This window comes from Natator depressus, chromosome 15 (assembly GCF_965152275.1).
Source record: "Natator depressus isolate rNatDep1 chromosome 15, rNatDep2.hap1, whole genome shotgun sequence".
NCBI lineage: Eukaryota > Metazoa > Chordata > Testudines > Cheloniidae > Natator > Natator depressus.
In genome coordinates, this window is record NC_134248.1 from 21,451,294 (window position 1) to 21,471,345 (window position 20,052).

Below are 20,052 nucleotides of genomic sequence, written 5' to 3' on the forward strand. Positions count from 1 at the left end.
AGAAGAAAATAAAGAACCCCACATTTAAAAAAAAAAAAATCTCATGATTTTGGAGGTCTGACTCATGAGTTTTGAATGCTTGGCCGAAGGAGTGAGGGCTTGGGGTTGGGGTGTTAGGAGACAGAAGTTATATTGAGGAGTCCGATGGCACCTTAAAGACTAACAGATTTATTTGGGCATAAGCTTTCATGGGTAAAAAACCCACTTTTTACCCATGAAAGCTTATGCCCAAATAAATCTGTTAGTCTTTAAGGTGCCACCGGACTCCTCATTGCTTTTGTGGATACAGGCTAACATGGCTACCCCTCTGATAGAAGTTATATTGGTATTCCAGGACTATTTCCAATACAAACACACTCTGGGCACCAGTGTGTATTATCCACATACTAACTCTCTTGTTTTCTATATGTTATTGATGTGATCCTTCTGACTTGCTCACTCCAGTGACACACCATAACTTCAGTGAAGTTACTCCAGATTTCCTCTGCTATAATTAAAAGGAGAACTAGGTCCAGTGTATATAGGCAATACACACACACTAGCCTAGCAGGAGAGGATGTCATTCTATTTTAATTATGAATTATTATAAAATAAACACTCCTACTGAAACAATGTGTATATTAGAAGAAATAATTAACAGTTTGCTTGTAGTATTGAGGCCAGATCCATTCAAATGGTATACATGTGGGAAAGCAGAACAGCAACGCCAGAGATGACCACTGGATGGCAGTATGTGAGCATCTCTGAATTGCTTCTAGACTTCATAGAATCATAGAATATCAGGGTTGGAAGGGACCTCAGGAGATCATCTAGTCCAACCCCCTGCTCAAAGCAGGACCAATCCCCAACTAAATCATCCCAGCCAGGGCTTTGTCAAGCCTGACCTTAAAAACTTCTAAGGAAGGAGATTCCACCACCTCCCTAGGTAACGCATTCCAGTGCTTCACCACCCTCCTAGTGAAAATGTTTTTCCTCATATCCAACCTAAACCTCCCCCACTGCAACTTGAGACCATTACTCCTTGTTCTGTAATCTGGTGCCACTGAGAACAGTCTAGATCCATCCTCTTTGGAATCCCCTTTCAGGTAGTTGAAAGCAGCTATCAAATCCCCCCTCATTCTTCTCTTCTGCAGACTAAACAATCCCAGTTCCTTCAGCCTCTCTTCATAAGTCATGTGTTCCAGTCCCTAATCATTTTTGTTGCCCTCCACTGGATGCTTTCCAGTTTTTCCACATCCTTCTTGTAGCGTGGGGCCCAAAACTGGACACAGTACTCCAGATGAGGCCTCACCAATGTCGAATAGAGGGGAACGATCACATCCCTCGATCTGCTGGCAATGCCCCTACTTATACAGCCCAAAATGCCATTAGCCTTCTTGGCAACAAGGGCACACTGTTGATTCATATCCAGCTTCTTGTCCACTGTAACCCCTAGGTCCTTTTCTGCAGAACTGCTGCCTAGCCATTAGGTCCCTAGTCTGTAGCGGTGCATGGGATTCTTTCGCCCTAAGTGCAGGACTCTGCACTTGTCCTTGTTGAACCTCATCAGATTTCTTTTGGCTCAATCCTCCAATTTGTCTAGGTCCCTCTGTATCCTATCCCTACCCTCCAGCATATTTACCACTCCTCCCAGTTTAGTGTCATCTGCAAACTTGCTGAGGGTGCAGTCCACGCCATCCTCCAGATCATTAATGAAGATATTGAACAAAACCAGCCCCAAGACCGACTCTTTGGGCACTCCGCTTGATACCGGCTGCCAACTAGACATGGAGCCATTGATCACTACCTGTTGAGCCCGACGATCTAGCCAGCTTTCTATCCACCTTATAGTCCATTCATCCAGCCCATACTTCTTTAACTTGCTGGCAAGAATACTGTGGGAGACAGTGTCAAAAGCTTTGCTAACATCAAGGAATAACACGTCCACTGCTTTCTCCTCATCCACAGAGCCAGTTATCCGGTCATAGAAGGCAATTAGATTAGTCAGGCATGACTTGCTCATGGTGAATCCATGCTGACTGTTCCTGATCACTTTCCTCTCCTCTAAGTGCTTCAGAATTGATTCCTTGAGGACCTGCTCCATGACTTTTCCAGGGACTGAGGTGAGGCTGACTGGCCTATAGTTCCCCAGATCCTCCTCCTTCCCTTTTTTAAAGATGGGCACTACATTAGCCTTTTTCCAGTCGTCTGGGACCTCCCACGATCGCCATGAGTTTTCAAAGATAATGGCCAATGGCTCTGCAATCACATCCGCCAACTCCTTTAGCACTCTCAGATGCAGCACATCCGGCCCCATGGACTTGTGCTCATCCAGCTTTTCTAAATAGTCTCGAACCACTTCTTTCTCCACAGAGGGCTGGTCACCTCCTCCCCATGCTGTGCTGCCCAGTACAGTAGTCTGAGCTGACCTTGTTCGTGAAGACGGGCAAAAAAAGCATTGAGTACATTAGCTTTTTCCACATCCTCTGTCACTAGGTTGCCTCCCTCATTCAGTAAGGGGCCCACACTTTCCTTGACTTTCTTCTTGTTTCTAACATAACATACCTGAAGAAACCCTTCTTGTTAATCTTAACATCTCTTGCTAGCTGCAACTCCTAGTGTGATTTGGCCTTCCTGATTTCACCCCTGCATGCCTGAGCAATATTTTTATACTCCTCCCTGGTCATTTGTCCAATCTTCCACTTCTTGTAAGCTTCTTTTTTGTGTTTAAGATCAGCAAGGATTTCACTGTTAAGCCAAGCTAGTCGTCTGCCATATTTCCTATTTTTTCTAAACATTGGGATGGTTTGTTCCTGTAACCTCAATAAGGATTCTTTAAATTACAGCCCGCTCTCCTGGACTCCTTTCCCCCTCATGTTATTCTCCCAGAGGATCCTGCCCATCAGTTCTCTGAGGGAGTCAACATCTGCTTTTCTGAAGTCCAGGGTCCATATTCTGCTGCTCTCCTTTCTTCCTTGTGTCAGGATACTGAACTCGACCATCTCATGGACTTACTTCGTCTATCAGCAAGGGTTCTCGGTTAAAGTGTATAAATATTATGGGCATCTTTTATCAGATAAGTTTGAGGAAAAAGCTAAGGTCCTCATATTCATATTCAAAACTAGGCTATGTCATATATTTCTCTCCCTCTGTTGTCTTTTTACATGTGTACCTTCATCTATTAATACTTATATTGTTAAATATGTCATTAAATACAAAAGAAATGCAAAGTGGCTGAGTACATTTCACAGGGTGAAACTGACTCCTATACAGAAGACCTGAACAAGGTTTATGTGCCAATTAAGACCTCAAGATTGGCATTAGTCAAGTGGCGCATAGTCCTGGTGTGAGCCTTTTGCACAGGGGTGAGTTATGAAGATATAGGAAGCCTATCCATTTCAGTTCCTTTTGGGCATTTAAACTGGTCATTTTAGTATCAACATTACTGTAACTTCTTGTATTTGCATAAGTACAGCTCTATCTGTACCTAAATACACACAGGCACATACATAAATATGTTTGATATAATGCTTAGGTCTCATCAGTTGTTTCTTATGGAAATAAAACCAGTGGCTTAAAAGCGCTCCTCTGATTAGTATCACCTGAAAGCAGAGAAAAATGCACCTAAAATATTTAAAATGACTCTGTGTGCGTAAGAATGCCATGTCATAACATTGAGGAATTTATATGCAAAGCTATGGCTACCATTATACCCGTGGTCTGAGTATTGTGTACATTTTAATTTCAGTGTCTACATTGTAAACAACAGATTTAACATTCACGGTCTAGAAAGCCATAGCGCTAAATTACAGAAAGGGATTTTTAAAAATCAGGTTGCAGAATCATCTTGTGTTTTGGGAGTGTGTTAATCCCTCCCTGCGTATTACAGGGAAAATAAAAGGAATATCTAGAATCCTTTTGAGGCAAGTACTATAACCAAGACGTTATCCTGGAGCCCAATGCTGCAAGATCCCCACTGAAGTCAAAGGAAATACTGTTCATGAAGGACTGGGAGGATCAAGCTCTTAGTTTCAACATTGAGCACCACGGAACTTATCTTTTAGACATTTCATAATATTAATATAAATGAGAATGTAGTTAGAGATCTGTGACACCGAGTTACTAATAAATTCATGCCATGGCTTCTCTTTTCAATGACTGTGCTGAACAAAAATAGCTTTCCTTATAATTTTTGACTAAACCAGAGTGTTCTTGCTCTAGGTGAGTCAGAGAAAGCATGTCAGATACGTAGTAATTTAATACCAGGAGGCACCTTTGGGTTTTCATTTAGGAGTTTAAAGATGTGAATGAGTCAAGGCTATTAGGAAGTGAACAGTTCATCCAGGATCTAAACATTGGGTGCTTGCAGGTTCTGATTCATAGCTCAGCTGCTAAAGACATATGGATTTACTATAGGGAGGAAAGACAGGATATGATTTAATGCCTTTCAATGTACCTTTTTCATACCATATTCATTATGTGTATATAGGCTCTGATTTAGAAAGGCACTTACACATGTGCTAATGTCCATCTCTATTCAGGAGAGTAATTAAGTGCTGTCACGAAGGAGATGCTTTTCTGAATAGGGGCCATTGACTTCCATTAGGATTCAGAGAACTAGTTCTTATTTCAGGGAGAATTCCATGGAGATTTGGGACCTGATCTTTTAATCAGATGCATGTGGGCAAACCGTTGCTCCTGCTTGGATATCCAGTGAAATCAGCAGGCTCAAGGGTCTCGCTGTGTGGATCCAGCTGCAGATTTGGGGCCTTGACATTTTTTTTTTTTCAACGGGAATCAGAAACGCTGGAGCAGACCTTCAGTTGATGTCAATCGCCATAGCCCCATTGACTTCAGTGGACTTACAGAAGAGAGTGAAGCAGTTAATATTTTAATATTAGAGAATGTTTTATTTTTAGTAGAACAGCTATGCAACAGACTAGTCCTCCTTTCCCTTCAATGGTTTCAATTAAAAGATCCTCATTTTCTTTAGCACAGTCACTGGTTAATTTGCTTCTTTGTCCCCATCGTCTTCCTTAAACTCTGCTTTTGGAGGACAAGAGTGGCCAAGAGCATCATTCTTTCATTTTCCTCCTTAAACGTGCCCAGAACATTCAGTGGTGGGGTTTTTTGTTTTAAATATAACACTGACTAGTTCAAACAACATTTTATTTTATTTTTTGGTGGAGGATGGTTAAAACCAAGGTGCTAATTATCCAGAACAGATGCAGGAAGTTAGATTCGGATGATGTGATGAGATGCAAAAGGAGATGATACACACTCAACAAAGAGAAGGGAAAACGATGCATTATTCCCGCAAGAAAAGGATTTGATTTGGTTGCCTTTTAAACTCAAGTGCTGAAGCCGAATGAGCTAAAACCCAGTTTCAATAAGCGGAGAGGAACATCTGGGATGGGGGGATGGTCCAGGAATATGCAATACATGGAGCAATTAGAGAAAAGCCCAATATCGGCGTCAGGGAAAAATCAAGAGCAGATTCTAGAGATACTCCCCAGGGAAGGCTGAATCAATAGCAACCATCTAGTACTGATGTTTCAGAGGTGGCTGCAAGGAATACACATGGCCAACATAACAATTGTTACACATCACTAGAGATTGAATTGAAGGGCTTGGTCTCCTTGCTGGGAGCTGTAGCAAATTCATGTGCTCTGTGGCTCAGTCCCAGAGGAGCATATGTAATACCCATTGAGCAGTGGGTTATATGTATACCCATTACATGGGCAAGTCCAGTAACGGAATGCACAAGTAAGATCTCACTTATGTGTGTGTATCCATTTATCCATGACATTCCCTCATTTGCATACACCACTGTGGGTTTTACATGTACAGGAATTTCTGGCACAAGCAGGGGCTTGCACATGTACTTGGTAGCTGTAAGTTCTATAGCCAGGTTTAAAAATTTGACCCTTTAAAATAGGAAGATGACCTGATCTTATACTTAATGTTAAGCACATGCCTTGGTGCTGGCCTGATTCAAGGCCTGTGGTATTTTAAGTCTAGGGAAGATGCAGAGGAGTTCGATTTGTAACTACATCTGTAAAGACATTGACTAAAGCCTGGGGGAACTAGTTATAAATTTCATGTCATATGGAACAAACACTCAGAAACATTGCTACTGATTCTTATAAAAGAGTTGAAGAATTATTAGCTGGATTCTGTTAACACAAGGATAGTCTGTGGTTACATGTAAATAAGAATGCCACCAAATATTTTAGTAAGAAATAAAAATAACCAGCGCTTTAAAGCACTACCACTGTTGATACAGCTAGATAAATACATGCACCCAGCTCAATTTAACTTCAGACAGAGGCCACAATTTTGTTATTTAAGCAGCAAGAAAAGGATTAGACATATAAGTGTTCCCCATACAGCCATATCACCTTCAATTGAATTCTTACAATCCTGTCTACTTAATGCTCAGCCTTTGCGCCACATGTCAAAAGAGAAGAAACCCCCCCTTGGCAAAGACCCATCCTACCAAATAAAGTTCTACCTTCATATTCCTATTCCAGAGAGAAAAACCTGCTAAGCTTCCTTCCCCTCCGATAAATACCTGAACCTAAGCCTTTTGGACACCTCGTTACATGTAAATAACGTAATAAGGTCTTTACATTTGCTATGGCTGCTAGGGTCACCCACATTCACAAAACAGCCCAATTGCAAACATAAAATTGAACATTTGCCCCTTTATGAGCTCCACAATAACCCCAGTCCCAGAACCAAAATACACACTATATGCAACCTCCCCACACCACCAGAATCAGCAGTTTAGCACAGCCATGAAAGATGATTCATGCCTCTCCGTCCTGACATCAGTCTAAGGACAGTGACTCAGAGTAATCCAGTAGAGAAACCTTAATCACACTCCTCTGCTCCTTAAGCCTATACCTTTCTCCCATCTCTCCCGTCTGCCAATCCGGACTCATGTCTCCCAGACCTCAAACATCCAAATAGTGGACTGGGACTTGTTCATAGCAAATCACCTGATGACTCCCCATTCCAGGCTTGCTGTTTGCTCCAAGCAGCCGTGATACCTGGAGTCAGATGTGGTTGAAAATAAGTTCCCAAAGAGACTGGGAAAGACTCTTCTCTACTGTGGGAGAATATTTGGTAGGTGGGACCTTGCAAAGTAATGCCTGGAGTGAGAGGTGGGACAAAAAAATGATTTCAGGACAGGCTGTCAGCTTCTTGGTCATCCATCTGCTCAGAAAATTTGCCTATATGATGACACAGACATCACTAACAGGAAAGGGTTAAGACACTGCATGTGGTTTTCCATCAAAAAAAAAATCTCCAGCCAGTGTTGCTCTATATAAATCTCCTTACTTGCCCTTTTCACCTTTATCCTAGTAATTTAAATACTAAACAGCAGTGTGCTGCCCAAAGCCTTTCCTTAATAACTTTATCTTCTTTAGCAAATGTTTGAAATCATTCTGTTCTTCGCCGGAGATGCTTTTGGGACTGGCCTACAGAGCTGGGCACAAGAGCAAATGGCTGCTTTGTTCCTTCCTCAAGGGGATGCCCTAAAATAACATGTTTGCTGGGGGCCAAGGGCTCTTCCTTCTTCCCTGATGGACTTTGGCATTGCAAACTCCATTGACAGCAGACATTTGTTAGCAGCCATCACTATATAAACTGATAAAGTGCCAAACGGCCTCTGTTATAAGAGTGATTTAGGGTACCACTAAAGCTTTGTACTTTCAAATTCAGAGTGACAAATGCTGCATAGTTCCTTCCTGATAACAAGAATGTTTTTCAAGGTTTTATATTTTATGAAAAAAATCAAATAAACTTTTATTAGAAAACTAAAAGTCATTAGCATGCAAATGAAATTTGTTTAATCAACAGATCAGAAGATTTGGTATTTAGAAAGTACAGATTTTCTCAAAAGACTTTTCTGAAGATCCCAGCACTTTGCCTCCTGCAATGATTCTTTGCTGTTCTCCAATGGAGAACATATCCAAGTATGGTGGTTGCAAACAAATCTTTCTCGGTATCATTGGATTTTTCACTTTTATGTTATTTACTGAAACAGTAACATTTGCGGGTTTCGGTTTTTCAAAAAATAAAAAAAAGTCAATGTTCCATGTAAAGCAGACACCTTCAATAACATTTTTGTCAAAATTTTGTTCTTTTTGTCAAAAACCTGTCAAAAAACAGATTTGACAGAAATGTTTCAGCCTTCCCAAACCCAAAGCAACTTGCAAAGAGAAAAATACTAGTTTCTAACCATTTTTGCTTATTTATGAGGGAGTATAGAGGAGATCTCAATTTTTATATTTTTACCTTCCAAAAATGGTCTCCCCCTCCCATTCCCCGACCCCCCCCCCGCTTGTTTATAACTTAGAAATGTCAGATTTTGTCTACCATTATGGAAAGACTGGAAACCAATAGGATATTGACATCATACAGGAGAAGAAATGGAACATGAACAATTGAGAGGAATGGGATTATTTTTAATCAGACTGTGTAAAATTCTTCTCTTCCTCTTTTAAATAGGTTTCAAAGTAACAGCCATGTTAGTCTATATTCGCAAAAAGAAAAGGAGTACTTGTGGCACCTTAGAGACTAACCAATTTATTTGAGCATAAGCTTTCGTGAGCTACAGCTCACGTCATCGGATTCATACTGTGGAAAGTACAGAAGATCTTTTTATACACACAAACCATGAAAAAATGGGTGTTTACCACTACAAAAGGTTTTCTCTCCCCGCACCCCACTCTCCTGCTGGTAATAGCTTATCTATAGTGATCACTCTCCTTACAATGTGTTTTCTCCCCTTTTTGGTGGGGAGAAAACCTGGATTTGTGCTGGAAATGGCCCAACTTGATTATCATACACATTGTAAGGAGAGTGATCACTTTAGATAAGCTATTACCAGCAGGAGATTGGGGTTGGGGGGAGAGAAAACCTTCTGTAGTGGTAAAACACCCATTTTTTCATGGTTTGTGTGTATAAAAAGATCTGCTGTACTTTCCACAGTATGCATCCGATGAAGTGAGCTGTAGCTCACGAAAGCTTATGCTCAAATAAATTGGTTAGTCTCTAAGGTGCTACAAGTACTCCTTTTCTTTTAAATAGCTGTCACTAAAAGCAAATTCTTTACAAATACTTGGGAGACCGACTCTCTGACTCTGACTCTCGTTTGAAGGTTGAGCAAGCTCCCACTCCAGTTCTCCAGCCTCCAATGAGCGCTTCAGAAAAAAACTGGGAAGACTTAATATTCATTATATTTCTAAGACAAAAAATAAGTAACCACAACAGTAAAAGAACTTATTTTTGAGAATTAAAAATAAAATTCAGATTTCCAGATTCAGAACATTTTTTTTCTTTTTCAGGTTACCTGAAAAGCAGCCCCTAACCTCAACCAGAAGCCCTGGAGTTAACCCTGTTACATGTCCAGTTTGACAAAAGGGAACTCTTTACAGCCTGGAGAAAACCCTTGTTAGGTAAGGAAGCGTCATTTCACAAATTTTACAAATGGGGGAGCTGAGGCATAAAGAGGCGAATGGTCTGGATTTCAGAAATGTTAAGCATCCACAATTCCAGTAGAAGCCAATGGGAGCTAAGGGTGCTCAGAACCTGTGAAAGTTCTCTCTTAAGTGACTCACCCAAGGCCACACAGCAAGTCAGTATCACAGCCAAAATTAGAACGAGAGAGATCCCATCTCTCAGACATGTGCTCCATTCACTTGACCACACTGCCAATTCCAACAATTAATTAAACCCATTATCATTGTTAATCTCATTAACTTTTAGTAGTTTGTATCACCACAATAGTTTTTCCCCTGGGCACAACACTATTCAATAACTTATTGTTATTTACTCAAAATGATGCTTTCAAATTCTGAGCTGGCAAACGTTTTATTTAGTGAGTGAGTAGAGCATCTGTTTATAGTCCTTAGGGACAGCACTAAACAACCAAAGCTTCATGTCAGGATCAAGCTAACAACAGGGTCCAGCCTCCCCGCCCCCCCCCCCAGCTTTAGGGGACACTGACTTCCAATAATATTTACAATTGTCATTCACGATCACACAGCAAACAGTATGGGAATATGTTTGGGAAGGGGTCCTAAATCTCTGTAGCTCCTGAGTCTCATATTTAATCTATCCTGCTTCATGAATATAAAATTGTGGCTATGGCAAGAGATGTAAATCTGTACAAGTCACATGAGGCATTTGGTTTCAGGTGTAAGTAATAAAACTTGCAGGCCATTTCCTGTTCAAATGACAAAGCACTTAGGCTCTCACTTGGAGCGTTCCAATTTTTTTTTATGCTGTTTATAAATCAGCCTTTAAATTCACTAAGGAAATGAAGAGTGGCTGGAATGGCAAAGCAGGCTGTACATGTTAAACTGAATAATGCTAGCATGAAGGGGATGAGCAGACACTGTAGGGCAAATAAGGAGGATAGTAAAACAAATTCTTTTTAATTGCTGAGTTTGGATCTTTGACAGAAATTGATACAAAAACACCGAACCCCATTTGCATGGCTGGAGATGCCCATAAATGTTAGAGAGCATCTTCACATAAAAACACATTGAAATAACATTAAGGTTCTGAAAAAAAGCCGCTAAACTTACAGGGGACAGGCATTGGTAAATGGAGGAAGTTAAGCAACATTTGCTTTCTTTTCTTTTGACTTCTGAGTTATCCAGATTTGTTGGCACGGCAATATATTAATTTGAATTTCTATCGTAGTATCGGATGCAGCTATTCTAATAGGAATGCCCTTGGAGCTGGATATTTGTATTACACAATATTTGAACCCAGCAGCTAAGAGTTAATTATTTCTGTACTCTAGCTTGTCACTGGAACACCAGGACTCAGCTCCTTGGCTGTGGCTGAGGAAAGCACTGCACACTCCAGGAGGGAGAGTGCAAAAATGTCTGATCCTGGGATGGCTGTGTGCTGGACTAATCTGTAGATGCTGTAAATTACACCAGCTCCCAATAGCCCCAAAGAGGCCTGTGCAGCAGCTAAGGTTGCTGAGGTATAAGTCCTAACCACCTCTCACCCCTGCCACATCTGGAGTCAAACATCAGGGAGGGTGATTACATAAGAGCCAGCACCAGAGGAATCTCCCACATTGAGTGATCCTTCCACGGCCAACTATATTGACCTTCCCTTTCTGGTACCCATCCTAGAGGAAGTCCAACACTGACTTTCCCAACCAAGACATCCATCTTGGAAGAATTAGACTACAGTAAGATTTATTGGCTAGACCTTGCTCTGATACATTTAGACTGTTTCTGTGCCAGTGCTCTGGCAAAAGGCCTGGAGAACTCAGACTTTGCTGTGTCTCACATCAAAGATACCGTTTCCAATGTGAATTTAAAATGCGAGTGTCTAAATCATAAGACATTAACATTTGAGTAAATGTTGTACTTGTCCAGCTATGTTAGGATATTGCAAGTTTCCAGAGGTTCTATTCCCATATCTTCCTGAGCTTGCTACCAGTCCTATGCATTATGCATGTGATACATGGACTTACTGTGACAGTAAATCTCACCTAGCCGTGCCCATTCTCTGTCTTATTTTAGCGTCTTGCACTTTTACTTTCACTGTCATATTAAGTAGAGCAAAATTATTTCCTGTAACATTCAAGGGGTTTGGATAGCTGTCATCCTTCTTCAAATGTTTATTTCACCTGTCAGCCTGAAACAACACACATGCAAGGAACATTTTGTTTTTCTTTTACAAGGATTTGCATATGCCATTAAGTATAGCCCTAATTGGGATCCAAAACCCACTCCTGATGTTTCATGCTGATCTGTCCCTTTTAGTCTTCATGAATCAAGTATCAGGTCTTGCTTCACACTTGAATAACATGGTGTAGAATACACCTTGTCGGGGGAACAGAGGAGACGGTTATTTTACTTCCCTGGTGTTGTTTCAACTTTCAGAAGTAAAATTGTAAAATCTCTCAGTCATTCCCAAATAGTTTAAGGAGCCTACTGGGCTTAAGGAACTGTATCTTGTTTCTTTATTTCTATTCCCATTAACTGAGCCACAATCACAACTCTCCACCGAGTAGATTAACATGACTCCATGCAGAAGGAAAGTGAATCATTCTTTGCAAAACCTTGTCTTGGGGAAAATTTCTTAACTGGCAATACTGAAAATTATAACAATGCTGAACTGATAAATACTTTAACTACCTCAAAGCATTGCAGAATGGTTACTTTCTTCTGGCTCTCCACCAGCTGAAATCATGCTATGATGCAGCATTAAAACTCATGTGGCCTGGTTCTGATCTCACTTGTGCTGGTTTTAAGTGATTGTAAAGTGGGAGTCAGTTATATTTGCACCATTTTTAAAACCCGTTTACACTGCTAGAGTCATGTAAAGTGGCTTTAGTGTAAATGAGAATCAAACTTATTACTCCTGCTCCAGTTCTACAGTGAGAAACATAATACCATGGGCCAGAACCTCCGCTGATGTAGTTCCAGTTAGTTCAGAGCAGCTATTCCAATTCACACCATCTGAGGATCTGCCTTTCAGTACTCTTTAATAGCTCTATTCCTTTTCCTTTTCTCTCTATTTCATTTTCTATTCTTTATATGAATCTGTATGTATGGATATGATAAGCCCTAACATACCCATCTTATTGCAATTGGTTGAAAAATGAGAACATGTTCTCAAAACGTGTCATGAAAAATATGTCTTTTTTTTCTTCAAAATTCAAAATTTCCAATTTTTGTTTGCCAGAATTTCAATTTTTTTTTAAACCAATACTATAGTAGGTCAAAAGATTAAATGTTTTTTATGGAGAAAATTTTTATGGGAAATACCTCTTTTTAATTCATCAAAATGTAGACAAAAATTAATCAAAGAAATCAAAATGCAGAAAATTTCAACCAGTTCCCTAATGCTAGAGATGGACAGAAAATATTGCCTTTGAAAACACAATTATATTAACTTTAAAATGTAATGGATTATAAAAACAAACCTTAATCCTTGTGAAAGTCAAAGGATCTCTTTCTCCAGTGTTGGACTTTGATTCTCAAGTCAAATTCCAGAATCGAACAGTTTCAGTGAAACTGATGATAGAATGTCAGTTTTACATTTGGCTTTTTCTGCGTAGATCCAAATCCAAAGACTGGCATTTCATGCATTTTGAAACCAATAATTTTCTTGATTTGGGGACTGAATGCTCAATAACACCGTGTGGTAAAACACAGTGTTGCCAACTCTCCTGATTTTATCACAAGACTCATGATGTTTGGTATTTATCCGATATCCCAGATCCTGGAGTCAAGTGAATACATGAGAATGTCAGCTTTAACTTAAATAAAATACGTTTCCCGGATATTGGAAATACAGGCGGACACAAGCAACTTTGCTCATGAGACTAGTCTTGTTGAATTAACACTTGTGAGAAAATTTACTGAAGACCAGAATTTTCAGAAGGGCTCAGATCTCATTTAGGCACCAGAGCTAAGTATGTTGCGTGCTGGGCACTTTTGAACATCTGGGCCTTATTTAGGTGCCTTAATGGGAGCTGAGCTCTCAGGAAAATCTGGCCCAAATGAAATCTTACTATAGAAATTTGAAGGCCTCCTCTGTGTGGAAGGTCCCAATGCAACTTGAAATCACTCTGTGTTGCAAATGCAGAGAAGAACCCCTGATTTTGCATTCTGATTCCAAGAATTTAGATATTTAGCATTAGTGTGCTACCATTTTTTTTTCATTTCTGCAGATTCTGTGGCAATACAGAAAAAAAGGCTTTTACGCAAATAATATCTGAATGAAAACAAAAGCATTTAAGGAATAAAAAGCTAATTGACATTCTGAATAAAACAAAAGATGATTACTTTCAGTTTCAGTATTTTATTCGTGTTATGTTACATTAGTAGACATCAATAGTGCAAGCTATTTGGCCCAGATCATAGGATTTAAACTACCTTTCTGTCCCACTTGTTTTTGTGGCACTCTGCTCACTACAGTGGTCCAAGTCATAAAGCAGAGCCACTCTCCTTTATGTCCAGCTCTCCAGGGCCCCAAAGGGTCATTCTGGAAGATTGGGAATAGACACCCCAGCCACTGTCCCTCCCTTCTGGATGTGCCCCCTAGGCCAGGGACCAGGAGGAGAAGTGGGATAGAAGCCTCTATGGCTTCCCACAGGGGGATTCTTCCACTGGCCAGTTAAAATGGCTTTACGCAATAGCATAAAGCAACCTTAGGAGGGGCTAGTAGAGATAGTTAAATGCATAAATGGATTTAAGTTACAGTGGGTCATTCAGGAAATGCAATAGTAAAGAAAATAAATGGAAATTAAGTTGGATGCATGGGAAAATGGAAGGGAACTGCAAATATTATCTTTGCTACCAATACTATGATCTAGTGAGTTACGTAGGGAGTTCAAAGTCAGGGTTCATGGGTTCTGTTCATGGTTCAGCCATGTACTCACTGTGTGACAAAGAGCATGTCACTTCATTTCTTGGTGTCTTTCCTGCCTCCCCAGGGTGTAGTGAGGCTTAAGTAACATTTGTGGAAATTCTTGGGAATTAAATTTAATAGCAGGATCTGGCATATCCTGTGGTCTTGTAGGGAGCTGGACTGACTACAGTGTTCTTAGCAAGTTGTCTGAAAAAGTTCAAGAAGAAATTTTCTTGAAAGAAAACATTCCCCCCCTCCTCCCACCAAGAATCTCTGCTTCTCCAACTGTTCATGTCCTCATTACTGTGTCTAATTAAACTCCGCTCGACTTTGAAATGCATTGCTACAGTAATTCAGAGCATAGTAAAAACTTATGGGAAGTAGATGGAAGAATGCACAAAGCTATTTTAAGACAAACCCAACATAAACAATTTAAATTTACTGTTGTGTATAATTTCACTTTTCTTCTTTGGCCCTTAGAGCGACTTTCCCTGAAGCAAGCTGGAAGCATGGTTCCTACAAGACATTGCAAGGTTAGAAAGAGATTTGTCTGTTCATAGAGATGGGATGATGGTGCAGGGAAGAGAAGTTAAGCTGCAAAATATCTTTGGAACTTGTCCCGTCCCTCCCTTCCCCCGCACACACACACACACACACACACACACACACAAATAATGAATGATCTACACCCACTTTAAGACCCCTTTACACTGCTCTGGTAGTGTAAAGGGTGTGTGCAAATAAGGATCAGGACATTTGAGTCTTACCTACAGAATGTGGGCCTGATTCTTGTTTGCAGATATAGTGCTGAGGATGAGTGGAGCATGCAAAGGTGCCTCTTACGCTTGTCTGGTCCTGGACCGTGGATAAAAGAGTCCTATTGCACTGGGATTGGGAGGTGATTCCAGACACAATGGTGGCAGTTAGACAGACAGACATAGGGCCAAATTCTCTACTGGCATAGGTCCACTGACTTCACTGGAGTTGTGCCAGCGGAGAATTTGGCCCATTATATTTCTAAACAAACTTCAGAATTAAGGAACCCTGCACTAATAATTAGTTCTCAAACTTTCACTGCCTCAAAACAAAAAGTCAACAAAAAGGTCCAAGTTTGTTTTTTTAATCTTTTGGGTCAAAAAAGCAATTTTTCCATTATTCTGATTCAACACAACCCCCTTTATCCATTTTATGGCTGTTGTTTATCAGCTCAAGTGCAGTTTTACGAGGCTGGATACAACATGAAAGTACTTGATGTACTTTATAGAACAAGGCATTATTGACATTTCAATATATTAAATGCTGAGGGAGAAATGCATATTGACGATAGCAAAGCTGTTCTGAAAGGAAAAGGATAAGAAACCATTAAGATTTTATTAGATATTTTCTGGATGTTGGATTGCCCAACTGGAGCAACGATACAAGGAAAACCTGTGAAATTGCTGAAGCTGAGACATCAGGGTGCTTGGTAAAATACATGTTTGTACCGAATAAGATGTAGGGGAGAAGCCAAATCTGCTTGATCACTATCAACCAAATCAGCCAGTTCTGAAAACCCTCCAGGTGAAATCTTGGCCCCATTGAAGTCAGTGGCAAAATTCCCATTGACTCCAATGAAGCCGGAATTTCACCCCATTTTTCATAAAGTTTTTGGTCCTGTAACTATTGTCCAGGTTGTAGCATGTGAAATAAAATCTCCCATCACTAAGGCTTCCTATGGAGTTCCCCAGTCTATAGTGCATTCCTGGGCTCTAGATTTGCTCCCCCAAGGCATAGCATTTTATTCCTGCACCAAGGTCTCCTGCATAGCCACACAGAACAATTGCCTAGCTTTGGTGGGATTGAAATGGCCCTCGCTTGAAAATAAGAACTTTTGTGTTTAATTCTCTCTCATTTGCAGTACTGTCTACCAGTCTGTGCACTTGTGGCTTCTACATGGAGGCAGGTTTCAGAGTAACAGCCGTGTTAGTCTGTATTCGCAAAAAGAAAAGGAGTACTTGTGGCACCTTAGAGACTAACCAATTTATTTGAGCATGAGCTTTTGTGAGCTACAGCTCACTTCATCGGATGCATACTGTGGAAATTGCAGAAGACATTATATACACAGGTATTGTTTCATGGTGTCTGTGTATATAATGTCTTCTGCAATTTCCACAGTATGCATCCGATGAAGTGAGCTGTAGCTCACGAAAGCTCATGCTCAAATAAATTGGTTAGTCTCTAAGGTGCCACAAGTACTCCTTTTCTTTTTACATGGAGGCAGTTATCTGCTGTAAAAACCCTGATAAGAGGAAACAGATTATCGGTGCAGTGCTATAGCGCAAATGTCCTTAGTTTGCTGTAGGTTTTTGTCTAACCTATAAATGCCCACTAAAGTAAAATAAAATATGGAGACTCAATATTTAATATAATACTTAAATGGAGTCACTGCAAAATTAAACAAAAAAGTATGTGTGTCTGATAGTCTTGTTAGTCTTGATCCTATTATTTCATAATATGCAGCGAGAATGTGCCAGCAGAGCATTTGTACATGACCTGGATTGTAGATTTTTTTAAAATAAAACAAACACATACACACTTGGGACTGTGCCAAAGGGCTAGATTGTGACTTTAGGCACAATCCTGAGTAGTAGCCGGGGACACTTCTGAGTCACAATTCCCCCTCTGGCTCCTTCTTGCTCCTGGAAGTAGTAATTTACGGCGGATCTATGCCAACAATAAAGTACTCCCTCTTTTGTGCTGGGTCAGCTGCACTGGCTACAAAATAGGAAGGGTGAAGCCAAAGTTCTGGCCATTCTCTGCCTCTCCCCAGACCGCCTTAACTCACGTACTCTATGCAGGAGAAAGTACGCTGGTGTGTAGTCCATGGCATGAGTGCATAATCCATGTCATAATCTAACTGTAAAAAAAGAATGCTTGTAAATCCTCTGGCCAAAAGCTCTAAAGGGTAAGGAGTTCTCTTCTCCCATCTGTTGGTGATCTGGGGAAGAACGGCCACAGAGCTGCTTTGTTTGCATAAACTATTTACACAAAATGCCAGATGGACAGAAGCTCCAGAGGAGAAGGAGCTTTCTGTCCCTAACTATTTTTGAACAGCTACAGTGAGAGATTCATTTGCATAGGATTTCTACCCTGAATTCCTCCAGTGCCACTTTGGGAATCAGCATAACTATGCACAAACTCAGAATTGGTTGGGTAATGAAGTTGAAGTGAGAGAAGAGAAAATGACTCCTACCTTATGGCAAGGCTTTGCTTAAGGATCTTATAGGCTACTGATTCTCCTCCACTGTGGATTCTGCATCATTGGAAGAACTCTTTGATGGGAGATGATGTAGAGGCATGGCCTTGATGGGCTACAATGTAGAGAGGACTCTTTGCTAAAGCAGCAGAGCTGCCTGAACTCCTGTGAGGCTCCTCCCAAACAACCACTAAATAAAGCTGAAATTGGTATCGCTGGGTTAGGTGTTGGAGCTTCAGCGCAGGACCAGGCAGCGCTGCCAAAGGACTTCAGACAGGCCTGCCTAAGTGCACCTCAGGATTCTGGGATGAATGGGTTTAGCAGATAGGAAAGGAAGAAGTGACATGGTAAAAGTACTATTGGACATTCACATTGGTGGGCGAAGAACTGAGTTAACAGACTATGGCCAAAGTTACTGCTGGGGAGTGGGAGTGATGCTACGTTCCTTTTTCCCATAAAAAAGTTGTCCTTGTTTCATATACGGACTCAATGCCTGTGAGTGGGGAAATATTTCCTATTAAGGGTGCCCTGGTGAAGTATTTACTAATTGGAGAAGTTCTGGGTGGGGCTCAATTCTATGGTGTTCGTTCGTTTTAAGAGGGACCCTGTGATAGGGTGCTCCGAGAGTCAGGCAGCCTAGTTGTTAGCACCGCTGGCAGAGGTGGGTGCCTGGTTCCTGACCCTAGGCTGGGAATCTTCTGGCCTCCACTCACATCTGGGCCTCAGTCTATAAGAGGGTATGGTAGGGGGACCCAGGCCCTCTCTTTCCACAGGGTCCCAGCTCAGAGCACTATGAAGTCCACTGTCCTGGGCTACTTCCTACCTATGTCCCTTCAGTTTGGGGCATGGCCCCTATAGCCCGAACAGTCTTTAGTGCCTCCCCTGGAGTAGCACCCCCATTGTGGACCTCTGGGCTGGGGTAGATGCAAGGTTGGAGGGGGCCTACCACCACCATCCTTACAGTCGAGTAGTACAGTTCGCTCACTACTGGGTGCACTCCAGTCTCAACAGTGTTTCTGTCTCTTGGTCAGGAACGCAGTGCTTCTCCTCCTACAGCTGTCCCGGCTGTCAGACTGATACTGACACTTCCCTCACAGACAGAGATGGAGCCACCTCCTGTCTCTTCATTGCCCTGAACTGAGCCCGGTTCTCTCCTGTCTTCACCCTCTAGGCCTGGCAACTGGCTGCAGGTATAGCAGAGTGAGCAGCTAGGCCAATAGGTTCTCTTTAACCCCTTTCCTGCCAGTGTAAGGTTTCTCCGTTCCATCATAGACCCTTAGCTATTTGAACCTGGCCCTTGTTGCTACCAACAACACTTGGCAGAAAACTTCATTTGCAGAAGTCTTCACTTGGCAGAAGACGTTTATTCCAGAGTTTTTCCTTTTCTGGTGTCCCTCAGTCTTAATAATGGTCAGAGTCACATCCTAAAGTTTAAGCTATGCAAACAACAAGATTCACATTTCATTTTCAAACCAGTTTCTAAAGAGGCTGTAAAAAGGCTTGGTGAGCTGGGTAGTGACTAGCTGCAGACTGGTCAGTAAAAAAGTCATGAGAGAGAGCCTCATCAGGCTTATAACATTATTAAATGGCAACGTAATAAAACTGAAATGCAGACCATCCCATGAGAGAAGACTGCTTATATGAAGAGATTTAAGCTTCTTGTGCATGGACCTTGTCTTTGTGTTTGTAAAGGGCCATGGAAACTGGTGACACTTACATATGGTATGATAAATACATCCCTATAGTTATTTGTTAGAAAATTATGTGGCAGCATATGACTTAAATAGAAACCAGTAAATTTATGGCGTTACTCATGTTACCAGAATAGAAAGTTGTTTTAATATATTTTTTAATTGGAAGCAAATTACTTAGGGTCTTCCCTTGACGAGAGACCAGGGCAATCTAAATACCACCAGTGACAAATAGCCCTGTGGTCTAGAACAGCAGTCAGAATACTATAACATTTATTTTATGGCAGAGAGTATTAACTTTGTGAGGGAGTAGTGTCATAATTCAGGGCTCTGAATAATCAAAAGTGAAGATTTCCCCTGCAGATTGTCATATCATAAAATGATACCAACAAGTATGTGGCCAACTAATTTAAAAATAAATAAAATGTAAGCTGTGAAAATAAGTTTCTCTTTTCCCCTCCATAAACGGAAAGAACATAACTAGGGTTCAGCTAGATTTACTTTACCCACAACTCAGTGACCACAACAAAACACCCCTGGCTAATCTTGCCCATATGCTCAGGGTTTAGCTGATTGCCATATTTGGGTCGGGAAGGAATTTTCCCCCAGGGCAGATTGGAAGAGGCCCTGGAGGTTTTTCGCCTTCCTCTGTAGCATGGGTCACGGGTCACTGGCTGGAGGATTCTCTGCTCCTTGAACTCTTTAAACCATGATTTGAGGACTTCAATAGCTCAGACATAGGTG